Here is a 22,227-nt window from a genome sequence, read left to right on the forward strand (position 1 = left end):
CCAAAATGCAACAGTGTGATCACTATGGCAGCCTTCTATGTAATTGCAAGGCGGCTACGGCTACAGGCAGCAGGAGTGAGGATCTGGAGACGGGAGGAGCGCGTTTACAGACAGCGCATCACACTCTTCCAACTGACTGAGGCTGAGATCCATGAAAGGTACAGGTTACACCCCCAAACCATCATGGACCTGATAAGGGACTTGTACCCACTCCTGGACCATCCAACAACAAGGACGCACGCCATACCACCACATGTGCAGGTGCTCTGTAGCCTACACCTACTTGCATCTGGCAGTTACCAGGGGGTGATAGCTGTGGTAGGTGGGGTGTCACAGAGTTGCCTGTCCCATTTCTACAAGAAGTTCCTGGACGCCATGATGCAGAGAATGCATCACTACATAAGCTTCCCAAACACACAGGCGGAACTGCTGAAAACCAAGACAGACTTTTACCAAATGGCACAGTTCCCGCATGTCATAGGGTGCATTGATGGGACACACATTCCAATCTGCCCACCTGCAGCCACTGAGTATATCTACAGAAACGGAAAATCCACTCACTCCATTAATGTGCAGGTAATCTGCGATGCAGCCAACATAATCACCGACATAGTGGCCAAATTTCCTGGGAGCACCCACGACTCCTACATGTTCCAGAACAGTGGGATCTACACACGCCTGGCTGCAGGAGAATTTGGGGAAGGATACCTGCTAGGTAAATCATTGTAACACACCCTGATGGATACAGCAGATTAATGTGTCGGTGTTTGTGATTAATGGCACTCTCTTTCTCACCAAGGTGATAGCACTTATGCTGTGCGGTCATTCATCCTCACTCCCCACCTAAACCCATCAACCCCGAGTGAGAGTCGATACAATGTGGCACACAAGACAACACGCAACATAGTGGAGCGCACGTTTGGACTATTGAAAAGCAGGTTCCGCTGCCTCCACAAAAGCGGAGGCGCCCGTCAGTACACACCCATCATCTGCTGCAAAATCATTGCAACTTGTGCTATGCTGCACAACCTTGCCACTAACAAAGGCACAGAAGTTGAATTAACGGACTCAGAGGACGATGATGATGAAATTGCTGAGCCAGAGCCCAACGCAGCAGGGGTGGCGCCAGCACCAGATGGGAGACAAAGACGTGCAGAGATCACACGCAACTACTTCTGAGTAAGTAAGGAGACACAGCCAGTTGTTGCATTTGAATGACGTACTTTTATTTCTGGGCACTACGCCACTACACAAAGGGCTAAACATGCCAGTCCGATTTGTGACAACGCTAAGAGCTTGTCATGGGTTAAGTCACCCAATAGAGTACACAAAGTGTGGGCTGCATCAACGCCTGCAGCCACGCACAACACTGCTGGGTTCACTCAGCAGACTGTCCTCACTTGCAATGCTCTCGGTGCCAGCCCCATGTCGCCTCCTGCTCCTCCTGGTCTCAGTAGCAGGGGGCGTTATGCTGCTGTGACTGGTAGTCTCCTCGGCGTCTCCCACATTACATGCACCAGTATTGGCGGCCTGAGTTGTTAGGAGCACTTCTAGTGCAGTTGTGACCTTGACCAGCCCCCTAGAGACATCATGGCTGCGCTGTTGCATCCCTTCTTGCATGGCCACAGAGCGCCTGCAGAGTAGAGATGTGGCAGTTGCAAGGCGGGTCACCGCCTTTGTATGGTTTTCCTGCTTCTGCCTCTCCCTGCGCCGTGCCACCCTGTCCCCATCAAGTTTGCGGCACAGCAGCATCACGGCCTGGGACATGTCCCTCATTCCCTCAGACATCCCTTTCATGCCATCTGCCATCTCCTTCATGCCCTCAGACAGCGTGGAGTTCATAGTGCTGATGCCCCTTTCAATGTCATGCATGCTACAATTAAGATGTCGTATTTGCCGCTGTACAGACTGTATTGCCTTTCCTTGCAGGCGCTGAACCTTGATCATGTTTGCCTCCAGCCCTGCAAATACACCGTTGTCCTCACCCTGCCTGCAAAGGTGGACTTTGTTCCCTGGGCCTGCGGCGTTTGGCACCTGTGTGCGATCTCCCAGAGGTGGACTGCGACCCAGCATTACTGCCATCCACTGGCACAGTCGAGATTTCGCCACCCCTGGTGTCCTCCAAGGATGAGTCCATCTCCCGTAGAGTGGCTACGGCATGCCTCCTGGGTCTTGCCACTGGCGATGGGGTTGCTGCTGGTGATGCTAGCAGTGTTGGTGATGCTAGCAGTGCTGGTGATGCTGGCGGTGGTGGTGGTGATGCTGGCGGTGGTGGTGATGCTGGCGGTGGTAGTGGTGATGCTGGCGGTGGTGGTGTGGTGTGCCCTGGACTTGCACTGGCCCCCTCCGCTCTCTCCTACCGGGGTGCCTTTCTTCCCTTGTCTCGTGCAGCCCTGCGCGATGTCTTGCCTGTGGACAGAAATTGTACATTAGCTCACTAGTCTGGCAGCCCTACGTAGCAATAATAAATTGCCATTCATGGAACACTATCTTTCTGTCCTCTGCTTGCTTATCACTGATGTGTGTCACATGCCTTGGTGTTCAGTGGGATGACTGTCATGATACGTGTTCCACTGACTACATCTCCCAGAATGCACTGCTGGTGATTAGTAAAACCTGTACTGGAGTGGGATTCACACAGCCTCATTAGGGAATGGGGATGGGGAATGGGGGGCGCAGATTGGTGTGCATGCTTCTTACCTTGTTTGTTGGCAGCTCTGGCTGAGCTGTCTGCATCCCCGATTCTGCAGACGCTGTCCGGCTCTATGGTGGACACCACCAGCTGTTCACGGGCAGTCAGTGCAGGCGCCTGGTTCCTTCCTCCTCCTGTCTGGCTGGCTTCTTTTTTTTGCTCTGCCATCTTCTTTTTGGTGGTGCCCCTGATGTCATACCACCTCTTTTTCAGCTCATCTATTTCCCGGGTGGTCACTCCTATGGCATTCACTTGTGCCTGTATCCCCAGCCAGATCTTCCTTTTTGCTGATTCAGCCACTTGGAATGTCGTTTGGCCACCTCCTCAATTAGGACCTGGAGCTCCCTTTCGCTGAACTTTAACTTGCGCTTCCTCTCAGCAACTTCTTTGTCTGTCTCCTTGTCATACATTGTGCAGGTTTCACTGATAGAGTTTTCCTAGTGGCTCCTCTGTCCTCCTCTGCACTCCCAGGCTCTCCAGAAGGTTCAGATTCAGTGCACCTGCATGGGTATGGCCACTTCCTGTTTGGGAGGTGGGGTGGATGCACATGATTGGCTGATTCCTCAATTGCTGGTGTTTTGAATTACCGATTCGGTATTTACCGATTCGGTATTTACCGATTCGGTAATACAGATTCAGTAATACCGATCGGTATTATTTTTCCGATTTTTACCGAATCGGTAAAAATTACCGATTTTTCACCTACATCGGAAATACCGAATTCTTAATACCGAATCGGTAAAATTTGGTTTTAAGAAATCGGTATTTCTGATTTACCTACATATGGCCCTAAGTACACTATTTAAAAAAAAAGTTATTCCTTACATGTTGCAGAAAGAGTTACTGCCACGGGAACGTATCTTACCATCATGGCTTCTGCCTGACTGCAGCAGGGACCGGACTGCCCCATATTAGCAGACTGAACCGAACGTAGGGACACAAGACACCAGAACCGCAGGCTACACATTACTAAGACTGCCTTTTAGTTTTAATTTACCTGAGGCCTGCTGCGCAAAACCCTGCTCACTTCTTCTGTTTTCGGCGCCCAGGAGGTGCTGAGGCTGCGCAGTATGCTGGGGCGGGCCGTGTGCGAAAACAGTGATCATTGGTCCATGTCGGGACCCACACATGAGGATTTGCCAAGGAGAGACGGGGGCCGGACTAATAACATATTTTGCAAGCACAGCAGTCATTGGTAGCACTTTTGTGACTCATTGGAGTGACCGGTAAGCTGAGACAGGGACCCATGCGCCGGTTTCTGGCAGAATGTCTGTCTAATATTAGGGCGGGCGTCCGCGGCGTTCAATTTAAAATATTTTAAGAACAGTCACAAAAGCACAAACATTAATCCACAGGCACAAAGATGCACACGCAAGGATGAATACAAGCACAGGTGCAGGGAGTTATGCGAGCCTTGGTGAGCATTCTCGGGCACACAAAGGAATATATACAGATATAGAGAAACACATGCACAAATCAATATAAACATAGACGTACGTGTAATGATGCTGGGTGCCAGGTAAGTGTTGCTCACCCCCCACAGATTCACTGGAGACGTTCTCTGTGTTGGTAGACCTTTATTTCAACTTCTAAAGCACCTATGGAGAGAGCGCCGGGCAACACGCTCCGATCGCGTCCCTCGTTCGCGCGCTATGCCTCGCGCATGCGCTGTAGCGTCCGACGTCCGCTACGCGCCTCTACGTCACTCCGTAGTGCGCGCGTCCACTAGACCGCGACACTACATATCTCCCCCTTTTCACACCACTCACACAAAGTCCCCGACCCGGAGGTCAGTCCATTTCAAAGTCTCTGAACTTGGATGGTCTCACCACTGCTCTTCCCCCCCGGGTGTGTCTTACCGGAGTGGAATGTCCTTCTCGGCTTCCCTCTGTGACCAGGCCTCCGTCGGTACCTTTCGGAGTGCCCGGACTCTCTTTCTCTTTTACCTCGCCATCTTCTCTCGTGGTCTCCCCCAAGGGTCTTCTCCCTGAGTTGTCTCTCTCTCTCTCTTGCTCACCGCCCATGTCCTCTCCGGGGCCTCCTTCGGATGAGTCTGTGTCCTTTATCACCCCCTCTGCCGGGGTTTCCCCTTCCGTGCCCTCTCGGGGCCACTGTAAGATCTTATTGCACTTGGCCATGCGCTCGTGTGACCACACGTTACCATCACTGAGCAGTGCCGCCCGGTCATACACCTCTTCTACTCTGAGGGGTGGGGAGTACTTGCTTTCTCCTTTCCGCTTAAGGACAGCCAGCTTCACTCTGACCCACTCCCCTTTTTCCAACGCCGTATCTTTTGTCTTCTTGTGGCGGTTGTAGTGCTCCGTGTAGATGCGTTGTGCCTTCTGCAGGTTGTGCTGCACCACTGCTGGGGACCATTTGCTGGTGATGGTCTTCTCCTGCCATGCCACATTGTCTTTGGTAAAGGGTTGCCGTCCCCGTAAGATCTGGAAGGGACTGTACCCCGTTCCAGTGGGGGTGATGCGGTATGCCCATATCGTGCTGAGCACCTCCTTTTCCCAGTCTTTACCTCTTGTGATGGCCGCCTGTATGGAGCCCATCAGCACCCTGTTAAACCTCTCTACTTGTCCATTGCTGGATGGGTGGTATATCGAGGTGTGTTTGAGTATTATGCCATTCCTGTTCGCAAACGTGACCCACTTGTCGGAGATGAACTGGGGGCCATTGTCGCTGATAATGCTCCTGGGTATGCCTTCCCGAAGGAACATAGCCTTGAGGAAGCGTAGTATCTCGTCCGTGTCCATGACCTCGTTGATGTGCACTTCTGGCCATTTCGAGTATTTATCCACTAATACACATAGATATTTGGGGATGCCTTGGTCGTCCAGTATTGGTCCCAGGATGTCTACTGCTACCTCTTCCCACGGGTTGCTGGGGTTAGTGAATTTCCCTAGGGGTGGTCTCATCGGTTTGAGAGTCTTGTCTGCCCCTTGGCATTGCGCGCAGTCCTTCACATGCCTCTCAACATGCGTGTCCATCCCTGGCCACCAGTAAGTTTGTTTTGTTCTGGCCTTTTTCTTCACAATTCCCAGGTGGCCTTCGTGAAGTATGGCTAGCAGGGTAGGTACAATGTTCTCCGGCGGCACCACCCTGTCACCCCTGTAGACGAATACTCCATCGTTGCCCACCGACAGCTCTTCTCTGACTTCGTAAAACTGCCTGATTTTTGGACCTTGTCTCCTCCTGTCCGGCCATCCCCGCACAATGCACGTCTTGATTTCCTCCATGTCGGCATCCACCTCATATGCGTCCTTCCAGTCCTGCCTGCTGATGGCCTTTTCCGGATCGTCCGTCAGAGCCACCATCTCGTCGTCGTCTTCCCTGTCGTTGGAAGCGCTGTCCATCGCAGATGCCCTGCTGAGGTAGTCCGCTATTTTGTTCCTGGAGCCCGGGATGTACTCCACGTCGTACCTGTACTCCAGGAGTTTCAGTGTCATTTTCGCTATCCGGGGCGTGGCGCTGGCATGGCCATCTGATGTCAGTACTTTCACGAGAGGCTTGTGATCTGTCTTCACCTGGAATCTGGTCCCCCACAGGAACTGACGGTACTTCGCCATGGCCCACACTACCGCTAGCATCTCTTTCTCTATCACGCTGAACTTTTGTTCCGATGCTGTCAGCGTCCGGGACGCGAAGCTGATCGTCTCCGTTCCGCCTTCTGGTCTTTCCTGCATGAGCACGGCTCCCAGCCCCTTTTCACTCGCGTCCGTCATCAATATCGACCGCCCCTGGGGGTCGAATCCTTGCAGCGGGATCGCTCCGCCAATCTCCCGTTTCACTGTGTCGAACTCTTCTTGCGTCTCCTCCGTCCATCTGAACGCCGTCTTGTCTCTCGTGAGCTGCCTCATGTGGTGGGTTTTCGTGGCAAAGTGGTGGACGAATTTGCTGTAGTACTCTGCCATCCCTAGAAACGACCGTACTTCCTCCTTGGATGTGGGTGGCGGTGCTTCGCAGATGGCCTTTACGTTCCCTCTCTTCGGCGTTATTCCTTGTGCCCCTATCTCGTGTCCCAGGTAGGTGACAGATGTCATCCCAAAATGGCACTTCTCCCACTCTGCTGTGAGGCCCTTCTCCTCCAGGATCTTCAGTACTGCCGACAGTTTCCTGTCGTGGTCCTCCTGCTCCGTCCCCATCACTAAGATGTCGTCCTGAAAGTATTGCACTCCCTCAATGTCCTTGAATAGGCGGGCCATTAGCTTCTGGAACACCGCCGCTGCCGAGGCGAGACCGAAGGGCATGCGGCAGAATTGGTAGCAGCCGAACGGCGTGATGAACGATGTCAACTTTTTGCTTGTCGGATGTAGTGCTACTTGATGGTACGCCGATTGCAAGTCTATGGTGGAGAACCATTTTACTCCTTTCGTGCGGGCCAACATTTCCTCAATGCGTGGCAAGGGGAACCTCTCCACCACTATGCACTTGTTCAACTCCCTGAGGTCCACACAGAGGCGCACTTTGCCTGACGGTTTCATGGCCACCACCAAGGGAGCCAACCACTCCGCGCTGTCAATGGGCTCAATGATTCCTCCTTCTTCCAGTCGGAGGAGCTCCTGTTGCACCGCTTCCCTAACGGCAATCGGGATGTTCCGTACCTTGTGCGCAACTGGCCGGGCGTTGTCTTTGAGGACGATTTTGTGGGAGAACTTCTCCAGCCTCCCTATCTTCCCGCCGAAGACCTTCGGGTGCCCGCTCCGCCATTTTACTGCCGTCGACTCCTCTCCGTCCAGCGTCGCCAGCACTTGGGTGTCCCCTCCTGCGTTCAGCTGTATTCCCAACACTCCTTGGTCCATCCAGCCCAGGACTGACGGTCCTTTCTCCGCGACGTACAGCTTGCAGATCGCACTCCTCTCCTTGAACTGGAACTTCATTGTCTTGAACCCTACCATCGGGATTGGGTCCCCTGTGTAGGTGACAGGTCGAATGTCGGGGGGTTCTAGGTGTGCGCCCCACGTGGGTCTGAACTTCTCGCTCCATACTGAACGTTGAATGATCGTGTAAGGAGATCCTGAGTCCGCCACGATGGTGATGGGTATGCCTCCTACTATCATGTCGCATTGGGGCTTGCGCGATCTTCTCTCCTCTATACCCAGTACCTGGTCTTCAATACACAGGACTTCCTCGTCTTCTTCACGGCCTTCTGCTTCTTCCCCCTCGTCCTGTGCCACGAACTTCACCGCCTGCTGTCTTCCTTTCCTGCGGCAAACCTTTTCGTAATGGCCGACTAGGCCGCAGAACGCGCACTTGGCTCTGAATGCGGGACACCGTTTGTCGTGCGCTGCATGATTCGAGCTGCCGCACCTGTAGCATTTCATGGCCTCGCCTTTGCCCTGTTTCCATGTCGGTCCGGGTCTTGGTTTCCCTGTGGCCGCTCCTCTGTACTCCCCCGTCGTTTGTTTCCCCCGCGCCTGGTGGTCCGCGTCGTCTACTTTGTCGACTGTGAGTCTGGGGGCCTGTTCTCTTTTGGCTGCTTCCGCACAGCGTTTTGTTAGCTCCGCTCTCTTCACTATGGCGATCACTTCGTTCAGCGTCGCATCTCCATTCGCCCATAGTTTGTCCTGTACTGACTTGCTTGTCGTGTGCATGACGATCTGGTCCTTGATGAATTCGTCCTGCAGTCCGCCATACCTGCACGTCATCGCCAGCTTCCGCAGTGCCGCCACGTAGTCATCCACGGATTCTCCCGCTTCTTGCTTCCTCTGCTGGAAGTTATAGCGGTCGATGGAGGTGCACACTGCTGGTCGGTAGTGGTTGTCTAAATCTTCTATGGCGTGGGTGAACACGTCTGTGTCTCCTACTGGTCTGGTGATCGGTGTGAGATTTTGGAACACCCGTATCCCTTCTGGTCCTAGGTTGTGTAGAAGTATCCTCTTCCTCCTGGCGCTAGAGAACGCCTCCTCGTTCTCATCTTCTAGCGCTTCCAGGTAGTTTCTGAAGTACTCCCTCCAGTCTTCCCACTTCATTATGGGTTCTCCCGGGCGTGGTAGGAAAGGTATCGGCGTCGTCAGGGTCGCTGACTGTGCACTCATTTTGGCGTCCACTTGCTTCCTTGGGCTACCTGGTGCGTCCGTCCCCACTCCCCTGCTTCGGGTACCTGGGACTGCGTTCGAGCCGGCTGCTCCGTCGTCCCCTGACTCCGCCAGGATCTCTTCTGCGGCTCCGCCGTCCGTCCGCGATATCCCCTACCACGTGGCTGGCTCCTCGTTGCCCACGTGCCACTCTCCGGCTTCTATCTGCCTCTGCCGCGCTCTCCCTGTGCGTAGGTGTCTGCTTTTTAGTCTCTCCGGTCTCTCACCGCGTATGGTGGTGTCTCTCCTGGTGGGCTTCTCTCTGATGCAGGTAGGGGGGGGCACCTTCCGCCTGTTGCACCTGGGGTTCTTCTTGTCCCAGTCTCGTCGCCACTGTAATGATGCTGGGTGCCAGGTAAGTGTTGCTCACCCCCCACAGATTCACTGGAGACGTTCTCTGTGTTGGTAGACCTTTATTTCAACTTCTAAAGCACCTATGGAGAGAGCGCCGGGCAACACGCTCCGATCGCGTCCCTCGTTCGCGCGCTATGCCTCGCGCATGCGCTGTAGCGTCCGACGTCCGCTACGCGCCTCTACGTCACTCCGTAGTGCGCGCGTCCACTAGACCGCGACACTACAGTACGTGCGCACAAAAAGATAAACACACAGCTACAGGAACACACAAACTCATGTGCACGGATATACACTCTCACTAACACACGGGCTATGTGCACACAAACTCGCACTTTGAGTGTTATTCAAATGCTTAATTAGAAACCTACATATGCAAAAACACGCATACAAATATTTAAATGGTACATCACAATTAGACCTCGAAATAAATGTGCATCTTAACGTTCACACACAAAGTAACACGAGCACGGTTGAACACACCATGTACACAATCACAGCCGGGCTAAAGAAGTAAAACGCAGACTCCAAGGGTGAATATTTGACACAGCGTGGCGTTAATGTAAATGTTCACGATGCACCTTGGGATACTTTACACATGAGCTAATTCCACACCCTCGTCGTCCTCTCCCCAGAAAAATAGCGGGTTCAGGTTAGGATGGCATGGTGACTGCACAGGGAGCAGAGTGTTAGCTTCATCTGGGGAGAATCTGCACCATTTCCACCCTGCAACCATGCGGGAGGTGGGTCTATTTAAGTCATTGTCCAGAAATTAAAATAGTCTTTGCCTTCCCACCCATGAGTTGGTGTTAGCCCAGCACACGTGACACAGTAGATCCAAGTCTAAGTTTAGGGATGTACGGGGTGGGTGAGTAACCCCTTTTTACCCACACCTATGTGCCACGCACCTACTCCCTGCTGGATGTCAGTGTCTGTACCTTGTGAATCATGCTATTCATTTTGGTGACTTGGGCTGCTTTATAGCGCTCCGAAAAACAGGTGTTGGGTCACATGGGGCGCTATATACATTCTTGAATGAATGAAATTGTCCACAGCCCCCAAGACGGCAAAGAGGGCAAGGTGGCCGAGTCCACACCAGCGCAGAGCCCTGCTGCTGCAGTGGTGGCCAGCGGGGACAGCGAGGCTGAGTGAGGTCCGGCTCCCCAGGACACCCCCACCATCCATGCAGGCGTCGTAAATTCAACCGGAATTAAAGGGAAATTAAAAACAGAGGAATGAAACATCAAACAAATTTGAAAGGAACAAATAATCATGATGACACCAGGAAATGAGCCACCAAAGATTTGAAATGCACAGCTAACATCAGAACCAAAATTCTAAAAGTGAGGAAAAAACAAAACCGCTTTAAAATCTGCGTGAAGAAACTCAAAAAGGGGATGAACACCCGACGAGACCCGCGGAGAGACTCATTTGCGTGAACTGGGCAGGGGAAGGCATGAATGAAATAATGTGACACCTACCCACGTGGCGCAAAGAGGAGTGCAAGGTTTGCCACAACCCGTTCCATTTTCACGTTTTTTATTTAATTCAGTGTTTCTTGTAGAACCAGATTTTCTACTTAAAAATGCGAGAGGTAAAAGCACACTTTTAGAGAATCAGTTTAACTGGTGCTAAATCCCCAGGTGTGGCCTTTTTTGTGTAAAAGGGGAAGATTATTTTTGTAAACTTTTGCGCCACATCCTGGGCCTCTGTTTACTGCAAGTTCACCATGGCAACTTTTTTTTGTGTAGGTGAAAAGCGTGAAACTAAAAATGGGTGTTCTCTTGTGCAGTCTACTTAGCAAGCAATAAACACTAATTGAACCTAAAAAAAAAAATGTCCACAGCCCCAGCCCTCTGTGACTCTTTAAAAGAGGGCACCTGCTCACGCTGTTTTCTTTTCATCCTTCGCACGCAGGACCCTCCGCCTCCCCCTGAAAGTGGAATTGTATTTCAGATGGGCAGAGCTGCGGTGTCGGCCCTCGAACCACACCTGAACGCTACACTCCTCCATGGCCCTAATGCCTTTCATCCAGTAACCGTGTGCGGGTGTCTGCGTCAGGCATGTGGCTGGCAGACCCCCCCAAACCCCATGAGGACAGTGTCCCAAGATGGCTGAACGCTTATCAGCTCTTCGCCGCCACTGGGGAGACCCGTGTGAAGTCAGTGAGCAGGCAGCAGCTAAGATTGGGTGTAGACCCGGCCCTGACAAATAAGTGCCGGTGCTAAGCACCGGAAAGCTCCGGCACAAATTAAGCACTGAGCGGGTGTACCACTGGTGTGCCAAAGTTATATATGGAGATACGATGCATGCCGTTATATCACATTCCATTACAATGCATACTAATACTAGGCATATTGCAACAGTAGGGAAGGTGTTGGATTGCGGATATGTAAATATTACTATTTCCACTTCAGTGGGTGCAACCCTAAAACTGACCCTTGCACCCCAAAGCAAACCCTGAACCCTAAAATTCATCTTTGAGCCCCCAAAACACACCCTAAAAATCATATTTGACCCAAATGCACACCCCAATTTTCATATTTGACCCAAATGCACACCCCCATTTTCATGATTGACCCAAATTTCAAATTTTACCCCATAATACACCCCACATTTCATATCCGACTCCCTAAACCCATACCCACACTGAAAATGACCAATACCCTATTACTGACCTCACAATGGGTTGTAATGGAATGTGATGTAAAGGCACCTGCATTGTTGGAGTTGCGTTCTAAAGGCATTATGATGTAATGCCTGTGTTGTAATGGACGTCTCCCGTGCCAAAGGCAAGCCATAGGCAAGCCCGTCTGCGTCCTTCTGCCCCTGGACTGCGCTCAGCACCAAGGACCCTTCCTCTCCGACACTCCACCCCTACAGCGCCAGCACCCACCTCGCCATCAGCCCTGGATGCCACAACGCCTGCCAGGACCAACATCTGCTCCGGACCGGACATCGCCATCGCCATCACTGACAGCTACTAAATCACCCGCAAGGACAACCCCGACCGTCCAGGAGGAGGCATTGCCATCACCTACAGAAGCACACTCTGACTGACCACGCACTTTAATGACCCAATGGTAACCATGGAACACCTCAACTTCTAGATGAGGACCAACCCCATCCTCTACAGCACCCTCATCTGCAGGCCCCCGGGCCATGAACACACATTTTCCAATACCATTGTAGACCTCATTGCACACCAGGCTCTCCCATCCACCGATGACATCCTACTCGGCGAACTCAAGTTCCACCTTTACAACCCCAGTGACCAGAACACTTCCCCCTCCTGGGTTAGCTACCCAACATCAGAATCAAGCAGCTAGTCACCGCATAGCAGGACGCATGGTCCAGCACATCTCCTCCACCATCGGGACCTTCAATTACAGCCACACCACTGGACTCTCCTGGACCGACCATCATTGTATACATCACATCTTCACCATGCCCACTGTACACAACCACCATCATCGCCCCCCACAGCTTGATCAAGCCCATCGAAGTACGTCTCATCAACTCCCTCAGCACCACCACTCCGCCAACGCTTACAGACGATGACACTGCAGCGCGCAAAGGCCACCGATGGATCTCCAACTGCGCCGACACCCGGGCACCCCTCAATAACGGCACTGCGTCAGTACCTTACGCCTGCATGATGGCAGGTGCAAGGGTGATTCAGTGCCACAGGGTTAGGCTGGCCCCATGCATTGCTTGAGTTGTGTCATGGTTGTGACGCGACTGCACCAATGGATGACTTTAGCGCAGACAGGTACGTCACGATTCCAGACGTATCTGTCATTACTTATTTCTTTATTAATTTTTTGTTTACTATAGCGCAAACCAGACCCAGAGTTTGGGTGTCAGAGCGCTTTACATTTCAACCAACTTCGATATTCGCAGATATCAGATATCTAATTCTTTCACATCAAGAGCAAGTCTAAGTAACCACTAACATTGGCATATATTTGTCCATACATCAAACAGAAATAATAAAGAATAATAGAGATAATTAGGTTGCAATCAAGATTGTCCAGTAAATACAGTGCATCCTTGGTGTCGCAAGAAGGGGGTAGTGAAAAGTGTTGCAAAACTGTCTTGCTGCAGCCCTGCAACACTGTTCATGAGTGAGGCCCAGGAATGCGCACTATCTTATTGATGGTGCGCGGTCCTGCCCTGTAGTTTTGTTGCAGGGCAGCGTAGCAACATTGCTTGCTGCGCGGTCCAGCAACAAAACCTGCTGAAATGAGGCCCCAAGGATTATCTCCATTTTTAAGACCAGCTATTTTCTGGTCTTAACCCCTTCGATGCGAGTGACGGAGCGGTTCCGTAATGCGCGTCGGTTGCGCTGTGCGCATGACGGAACCGCTCCGTCACGGCCCAGCCCGCGCACGGAACCTTCAGCACGGTGCGGTAATCCGCGCCGCGCTGAAGGGGTTAAAAAACTGCCTCTAAATACGCTTAGAGGCAGTTTTTTTGGTCCTCCAGAGTTAAGGAATCCCCTTGTAAATGTCGCTAAGTAGAGTTAGCGGCCGTTTTTGCAGGGGAGCGCCTCCCTTGCATGTCATTATCGCTAACAGAAGTGGCGAGCTTTATAATGGACGTTTTCGCTGGAAAACTGCCGCTGACAGAGGTTAGAGGCAGCTTGTACATAAGGCGATAAAAATCTCGCTGCAAAACTGTTGGAAAAGTGCGGCTAATGCAGCGTTAACTCCTTGCACATATGCCCCTAGGTCTCGCATTACCGAAAGTATGAGCTATTGGTGTTGCATTATTATTTGCAACTCCAAGACCTCAAACTTTCAGGAATGCGAGACCTCTTGCTTTGCAAATGCTTGTTTGTTCAGTTACAAACCCGTGGTGCCAAAAAAAGACGACATGTGGTAAATGTGAATTTAAGAATAGTAGATCTATACTGTCTATGTAGATTTACCTTGTCTATATATTGTAGTAGTGAATATTCTAAATGTAATATCAGTGCAGGTCGATATAAGTGATATTGATATTTTGAAATACAGTTGTTTTACTGTTTGGAATGTAAAGGGAGATGAACAAAGTGTATTTTACATTTTGTTTCCAAGGTCTATATAGGTGAACAGAATTCATTCTAAGATGATATACCTGGAAGGTGAGAGAGCGATAGGGAAAAAGAGAGCAAAAAGAGAATTAATTAAAATGTCCCAGGTTTGTAGGACATGTTTCAAGAGCTTGAAAAAATAAAGGGGCAGATTTACAAGAAAGTGACGCATCTGTAGAGATGTGTCACTTCCCCTGCGCCACCATGCAAAACCCTTGCGTCACCATGGATGCGCCGTATTTACAATATGGCGCACCATGGCGCAAGGATTAACAGTCACGCATTGCTGGAGTCGTGTCGCAAGCACGACGCAACTCCAGCAATGCCTGTTGCGGCCTAATCCCAATAAACTGCGTCACTCCTTACGCCTGCTTCAAGCAGGCGTAAGGTTTTGATGCAGTGGCGTCCTAAAAGTCATGCAGTGAAATCTTGTAGATATCACTGCATCACTTTTATGAGGCTTTCCTGCGCGGGAAAGCCTACCCTGCATACATTATACCTGACGCAGATATAATGTTACGCAGGGCTTTACAATGTGACGCATCTCCCTAGATGCGTCATGTTGTAAATGGGCCGCAACTTTTACGCCACCGCTGTGTCACAAAAGTGACGCTACGACGGTGCAAAAGTAACGCAAGGAGCTTGTAAATCTGCCCCAAAATTTCTAATTAGGAAAATGGATTGGGAATGGACAGGGGTGAAAAATAATAAATTCAGTGCTAAGGACATATCCTCTCTACAGTCCATGGCAACAACGCAAACTGACCCAAAACAGTTTTTGTATTTATTTGTAATACTCCATTCAGATGTAGACCTCTGTAGTCGCTTTTTCTAGAAACTTGATCAACTACCAGAAAGCCCTGAGAATAATAATATTAATAGCAACCTTTAAAAAAAAATCTAGCAGTTAATACCTCACTTCTGCTGTCTCCAAGTGATCTAAAAGCTGATGTTAGATTTGAACCCACGCGGGTGCATTGCACAAAGGCATTTTTGATTATAAACACATGTTTTCCGCTGAAAGTGCTGGAGCAGGATTTTCTGATGAAAATGTATTGGGTTTTTAAGCTCTGGTTTGTCTATTTGTCATAATTAAATTACTAATTAATAATCACTAATTATTTGTTTTGTGTATATGTTTAAACTTACCAACGTACTAATGAGAAGAAAACCGACACGAGGGAATGCTTTCGTATTGCTATTTAATAAATGTGCATGTTTTATTAAATAAACGTTGCTGAGTGCTGTTTATTTTAAAGCACGAAACGCTTTTGAACTAATGCTTTTCTGTGTTGCAAAAGCTAGATAATTACATACACATAAGGGTATTAGTGGGGTTAACACTGTTTAATCATTATGCTGTGGTAACGTTGTTTTTGTCTCTTTCAATTAAGATGGTCTATTTTGGCCTAGAAAAACATGGCCGCCGTTTGCAGCCTGGCCTCGAGTGAGTGATTTGTGATGAAAGGGCCTTGTTGAATATGGTCGCGAGACATCTGACCACAGTCCTTGCCTGGTTAAAACTTTCCGTGAGGACAGCAGCAGTTCTGGGCGAGTTTCCAGATGTATCAGAACAGCCTTGGAAGACAAAGGAGCCATAAAGAAAGAACTCTGAGCTCATTGTGTCATCGCCGAGGAAATGTGGATGCTAAAAGATACTTTTTTATTTTTGGTTCCTGTTCTGTCTTTTTATTTTTGTGATTTTCCTGAGCGGAGATTTTCCAAATGTAGCGATGTAGCGATGCTACATCCTTTCCTTCTCGCTTTGCTCAGAGGTTCAGCGGACGCGAAGAATACTTTTTGTTGCTTTCTTTTGTTTAAAATACTATAAAAATTGTTAGCCTAGAGAGGGTCTTGGCCACTTTGCCATTTCTTCCCAAACCTGCGTTGGTGAGGATCGATGCTGTGAGGACGGTGACTCGGGAGATTTCTACTGAGAGACTTGTCCTGATGACCCATTCTGACATTTAGCTAGAATAGGTAATTATGAGAAAATGATTTATTCTGATTAATTTCTTTTGACTAATTTTAGATAAAGAATCATAATTTTAAATACGGTGTTGGTGATTATTTCTTGTCGATTATTGAGTACTCTATTTGATTATTGTTGTATAGATTGTTTAGATTATGACAATTACAATAACTAGGTCTTATCGACCTCAGTGTAGATGTGGGGTGTTTAGGAGTCTTCTTTCCACAGGTTCAATGCTGGTGGAGTATTTGAGTGTATGTTAGTGAAATGGGCCCTAGTGTATGGTGAGTGTATGTGCGTGTAACTGTGAAATTACTCTATCCGTGGAAGTAGGGAGATTTTGTACACCCCAATCTGCATCAAGTTCCTGGTAGCAGAGTGAGGATGGTTATTGATGATTGTCTTGATCTGATTAGATTGCTTGTACATTAGCTTATTGATTATTGATTATTGATTGATGTTGGTATATGTACTAATACTATATGTTGGAGTCGTCATGTTGAGTTATATGTAGTGCTTCTGGAACTTGGGAGCTAGTAGCAGTTCCGTAGTAGGGCAGAGGGAAGTATATGCTGCTCTCGGGAAAGACAGGATTGTTGGTCCTGTATGTATGCAGGAAAAAAGAAAACGTGTGACAATCGAAGTTGCGCGTCACATTGTCTGGATTCGGAATCAGTGACATTGTTGTATGTTACTATTAGAGATATTTCTGGTATATAAGGAGAGCGTATGGTAGTGAAGGTTATCTGTGAAACTCTGGTTTTAAGTCCCAGGGATCCGTAAGGTTCGCCGTTAAAGCTTATTGCGGGAGAAGTAATAGGTATTCTCTGAGCTTGTTTGAGAAACTGGGTAGAGGTAAGCTGCTTGGTTAACGTGTGTTATAATTCTGTAGTAGAGCAGATTGTTTGCTGTTCTCGAGAAAAGCAGGATTCTGTGTGTATGTACTATATTTTCTTGTATGAATGTGCGTGAATGCTCATATATTTAGTTGATTGTAAGACTCTTTGGACAAGTCCTAGAGGAAACAATTAATGAATGTATGTTAGAAGGGCAGAGTAGAGGGATGTGCTACTGTGTCAACGGGATTCTTGTGAAATAGATTTTCTTTACTATTCTGTGGTTAGCGAAGCAGACAATGGAGATGTTTATATGTTGTAACTAATAGATTTTGTAGAAATTTGACACGGAGTCTACTGAGAAATTTTGTAAAGGAGGGGTAGACGAGTGACAAGAGACAGGAGACAGAAGCGACTGCAGCGACTGCTGACGTCAAACAGACCACGCTCTGATTGGATATTAGATCAGAATAGTGCTCGCGCTGAGATTGGTGCGTTGGTGTGAGTCGCGCAAGGATTGGTAGAGCTATTCTAGTGATGTAAACGTTCTAGGATTGGTGCGTTAGTGTGAGTCGTGCTGTTATTGGTTGGAAAAAAAACATATTGTGTAGTTGTATTACGGAAGGGATTAGAAAGTTTTGGTAAGCGTTAAAATGTATTACCAAGAAGAGAAAATGAAAAAATCTTTGTTCAGAAAGATTAAAAATTGGTTCGACAAGGATAAAGATGTTAAAACGAGAGAGGGTGAATTGTTACCTCCATCGAAAACGCCTGCATCCTTCATGGCTGCGAGATATGGGTATCATACCTGTATATGGTTGGAAAATTGGGTTAGGTATACCAAGGAAGATGGAGTTTTAGCATTTCCAGAACATGGTTCATTTAATCTGGCCGTGTTGAAAAATTTACGGGAAAAGATGTTATGTCTTGACCCAAGACCAAGGACGACACAGTTCGAGGCTTTAGTGGAATGGGAAGAGGAAGTGCATGAGCGAGAGAAACACAGGTCTGGAGGCAACTATAGGTATATGTTCGGGAGGAGACATGGTCGTGAAACTCATCATGATCGAATGACGAGATGGCGAGATGCTAGTATGTCAGAGGGATTATATCCTATGAGAACAGTTGAAGAGGGAACAGAAAGGGTTCCTGAGGCAGAAGTGAGAAGATATGGAGTTAATGAATATGAGGATGAGGTTTTGAATGACATGATTTACAAAAGACCACCTCCATATAGACCGGAACCAGAAGAGAGTACACCAGTTGTTTCTCCGATAAGAGATACAGTGCGTATCATTGAGACAGAAAATGTGACACCTGAGTTAAGAAGTGGTAATCCTTTCAGGGAAAGAGAGAATAGAAGCAGTGGCGAAAATACGAGAGAATTAGCCAGAACTACATCGGAATTGACTGAAAAGATCAAAGAACTGACAAAGAATCTAGACGCTGTTACGGTACCCGTAACCATAGGTCCGGTTATGCCTGTTTTTGATAAGCAGAGGACGGGTGAGAATGGTTTGGTTATTCCATATGTTGGGAATAGATTGACAAGTTTGGTTGGTCCTTCAGGAGATTCAGGAAAAAGGGCAGGAAAATTCAGACATGACACATGTAGTGAAGGATTAGAGGTACAGTCTAATTCAGGACTGGATGCTGGTGAAGCTAGTTGTTCAGGGATGCCAATTTTAGAACCGCAGAAGAAAGTGGTTCCAGTGAGAAAATCTACTGTAATAACAGCTGAAGATTTGAATGAATGGATGAAAGTTCTTCAAAAGAGGGATAAAGATTCACAAGCAATTGATGTTGCTAGGTTACGTGTAGAATTAGAAGAGCTTGTTGCAGGGACAGTTCCAACAGAAATTCTAAAAAATCATCATGATGGTGAATTATTATTTATGTGTAAAAATATCACCTGTAGAGCGAGAAATACACATGACAGATTAAGAGCAATAGCAAATGAATATGGAGTTGACATTGATAAAGTGAAAGTTTTGCAAAAGTCTTACAGGATGGATTTCACAGATAAAGATATTGAAAATTTGAATGGTACTGGTAGAACAGGACAGATTAAAGAGATGATCGCTTTATTGCGAAAATGGGGTGATGTTGAGAAGTGGAAGGATAGGTGGTACAAAAAGAGAGAAGAATCAGGGGATAGGACTTATTCAGCATTTCCTGTGAGAGAAAAGGAGAAACCAGTGGATACTTATCCTATGAGAGAAATACCTGGAGGAGGATATGTACATGTTCCATGGACCAGACAAGATATTTTATCATTTACAAATGATTTTCCTCGATTGAGAGAAAAGCCCATCGAGTGGTATAGGCAGGTAGACAGGTTTGTGAAATTGTCAAAAGTGCTGTGGATTGACCTGAATAGTCTGTTTGATATAATTGTTCCAGCAGACTTGTGGGCTGAGTGTAAAATAGTTGTGAGTTGGCCTACTGAGGAATATCCAAGAGATCAGAGAACAGGAGCACCAGATCCAGAAGTAATGAGAAAATATGAGCAGGTGATCGTATACCTGAAAAATAAAGTACCTCCAAAAGAAACAGACTGGGTTAAAATAGATCGAACACATCAGGAAGCAAAAGAATCAGTTCATGCTTTTTACGAGAGGCTGATACTGGTATTTAAACAATTCAGTGGAGATGAACACCTGGGTGACAAGGATTTGAGTCATTTTGTATACAGATTTGTATATGGCCTGAGACCTGAGATTAGTGAAAGAATTCGTGAGCATACTGTGGATTGGCAGAGTAAGAAAATAGATGAGATTCTGAGACATGCAAAATACTTCAGTGATGAGATTGAAGCAAAACAAAGAAAGCTGAAAGAAAAAGCAATGTGGGCACAAGTGAAAGTTGCGGAAAGACAGGAAGCACAGTTAGTGGAACAGGCAAATAATGCAGGAAATAATGCAGGGAATAGACCTAGGTATGCAGGGAAAGGAAAGGGGAATCTTGAGGAAGCTAAAAAAAAGTTCCCATGTCACAACTGTGGCCAACTGGGACATTGGAGATCTGAGTGTACCAATCCACCATTAGTGAATAATGAGGGAAAATCCTTAAATCAACAGGTGCAGAACGAGGGGAATAATCAACAGCAGCAACAGCAGAAAGTTGTGAGACAGCAGAGTCAAGAGCCAAAACCGCCCTTGCCGCAGAATAGAGGATCACAAAAGTATAATCCGGATTCGGGATTCTACAATGATGAGCAGGTAAACAAACCAAGGCGTTCTAACCAGGTACAACAGTACTTGTTAAAGAATGAAGGGAGTGAGTCTGAGGGTGATTATTGACGGTGCCGAAGAGAGGAGGAAGAGTGCATACTTGGTGCAACTCTAGAAATAGACCAGGCAGGACCATTTGTGGATGGAAAAATAAATGAAGAAGGTGTTACTTTTTTAGTAGACACAGGTGCGACAAGATCAACTGTCAGGTCAACAGATATTAGAAATCTTCCTCTCTCGGATGAAGCAATCCAAGTAGTTGGTGTAGCTAATACACAAATCAGAACACGTCTTACTGAACCAGTAAGAGTACAAATAGGGAAATTTTCAGACATGCACAGATTTATCGTCTGTGACACAAGTCCAGTGAACCTGTTAGGTAGGGATCTACTTTGTAAAATGAATTGTACAATTTTTTGTACACCAGATGGAATAGCTTTTGAAACACCAGATGAGGATGTTTTGTACCGAATGACTCTAGAAAATAGAGAGAGTGAGTTAATTGGTGCATATGCTGTGTTTGATCCGGAGGATTTGCCTCAAGAGCTGAGAGACACAGTGAAAAGGACAGTTTGGGATTTTACTGGAGAGGATGTGGGATTGATGAATAATGTAGATCCTGTGAAAATTTCAGTGAAAGAGGGAATTACTTATCCTAACAGTCCTCAGTATAAAATGACACCAGAAATAATTGAGGGAATAACTCCTATAATTGAGAAAATGATTCAGCAGGGAGTTCTGAGAGAACTACCGAGTAGTCCGTGTAATTCACCGATAATGGGGCTAAAGAAGCCTAATGGGAAGTTCAGGATTGTACAGGATTTGAGAAAAGTTAATCAAATTGTGGTAGCATGTTGTCCTATTGTGCCAAATCCATCAGTGATTTTGTATCAGATTCCACATGATGCTGAGTGGTAGACAGTGATTGATTTGTGTCATGCTTTCCTTTCAATTCCATTGCATCATGACAGCCAGCCGATTTTTGCATTTACATTTGGCCAGCGTATTTTAGCATGGTGTCGTATCCCACAGGGGTATACAGAGAGTCCTTCAATATTCAATCAGTTATTGAAAAAGTCATTGGAGAGTTTGATCATGCCTGAAAACTCAGTATTAGTGCAGTATATTGATGACCTACTTGTGGCATCAAAGACACGTGAAGCTTGTGAAGTAGATACTATAGCTTTACTGAATCATCTGGCAGATGGAGGGTTAAAAGTATCTCCAGCCAAATTGCAATTCTGCAAGAAAGAAGTGCATTATCTTGGACACAATATTGAAAAAGGTCTGAGAAAAGTGACTGATGACAGGATCAAAATTATCAGGGAAATGAAGGCCCCAAAGACCCAGAGAGAGGTGAGAATGTTCCTGGGAATGGTGGGTTATTGTCGTCAGTGGATAATTAATTTTTCGCTGATAGCAAAGCCACTGATTAAGCTGACAAAAAGTGAGATGACAGACCCATTGGAACTAGATGGAGAACAAATGGCAGCATTTGAAGAGTTAAAAAGCAGAATGTGTGAAGCCCCTGCTTTGGGTATGCCAGATTATGAAAAGGAATTTGAATTGTACTGCAGTGAGAGAAATGGATGTGCACTTTCAGTGTTAATTCAGAAGCATGGATTACTGAGAAGGCCTATTGCGTACTTCTCATCGACACTTGACCCTGTAGCTGTGGGTTTACCAGGTTGTCTGAAATCTGTGGCTGCAACATGCAGAAGCCTAGAACAGAGTGAGGGAATCATAATAGGATATCCTGTAAGGGTATTCGTACCTCATAATGTGGCAATTCTTTTGACAAGAAGCAGAACTCAGTACATGTGACATAGTCGGTTGACTAAATATGAGAAAGTCATTCTGGGAGCATCAAATGTGACACTCGAGAGATGTGTGAATGTGAATCCAGCGACATTGTTGCCAGATATTGAAAATGTGGGTGTGAAAACAGAAGATGATCACAATTGTTTGGATGTGCTTGATTAC

The sequence above is a fragment of the Triturus cristatus genome, chromosome 10, assembly GCF_964204655.1.
Source record: "Triturus cristatus chromosome 10, aTriCri1.1, whole genome shotgun sequence".
In the NCBI taxonomy this organism is placed as follows: Eukaryota; Metazoa; Chordata; class Amphibia; order Caudata; family Salamandridae; genus Triturus; species Triturus cristatus.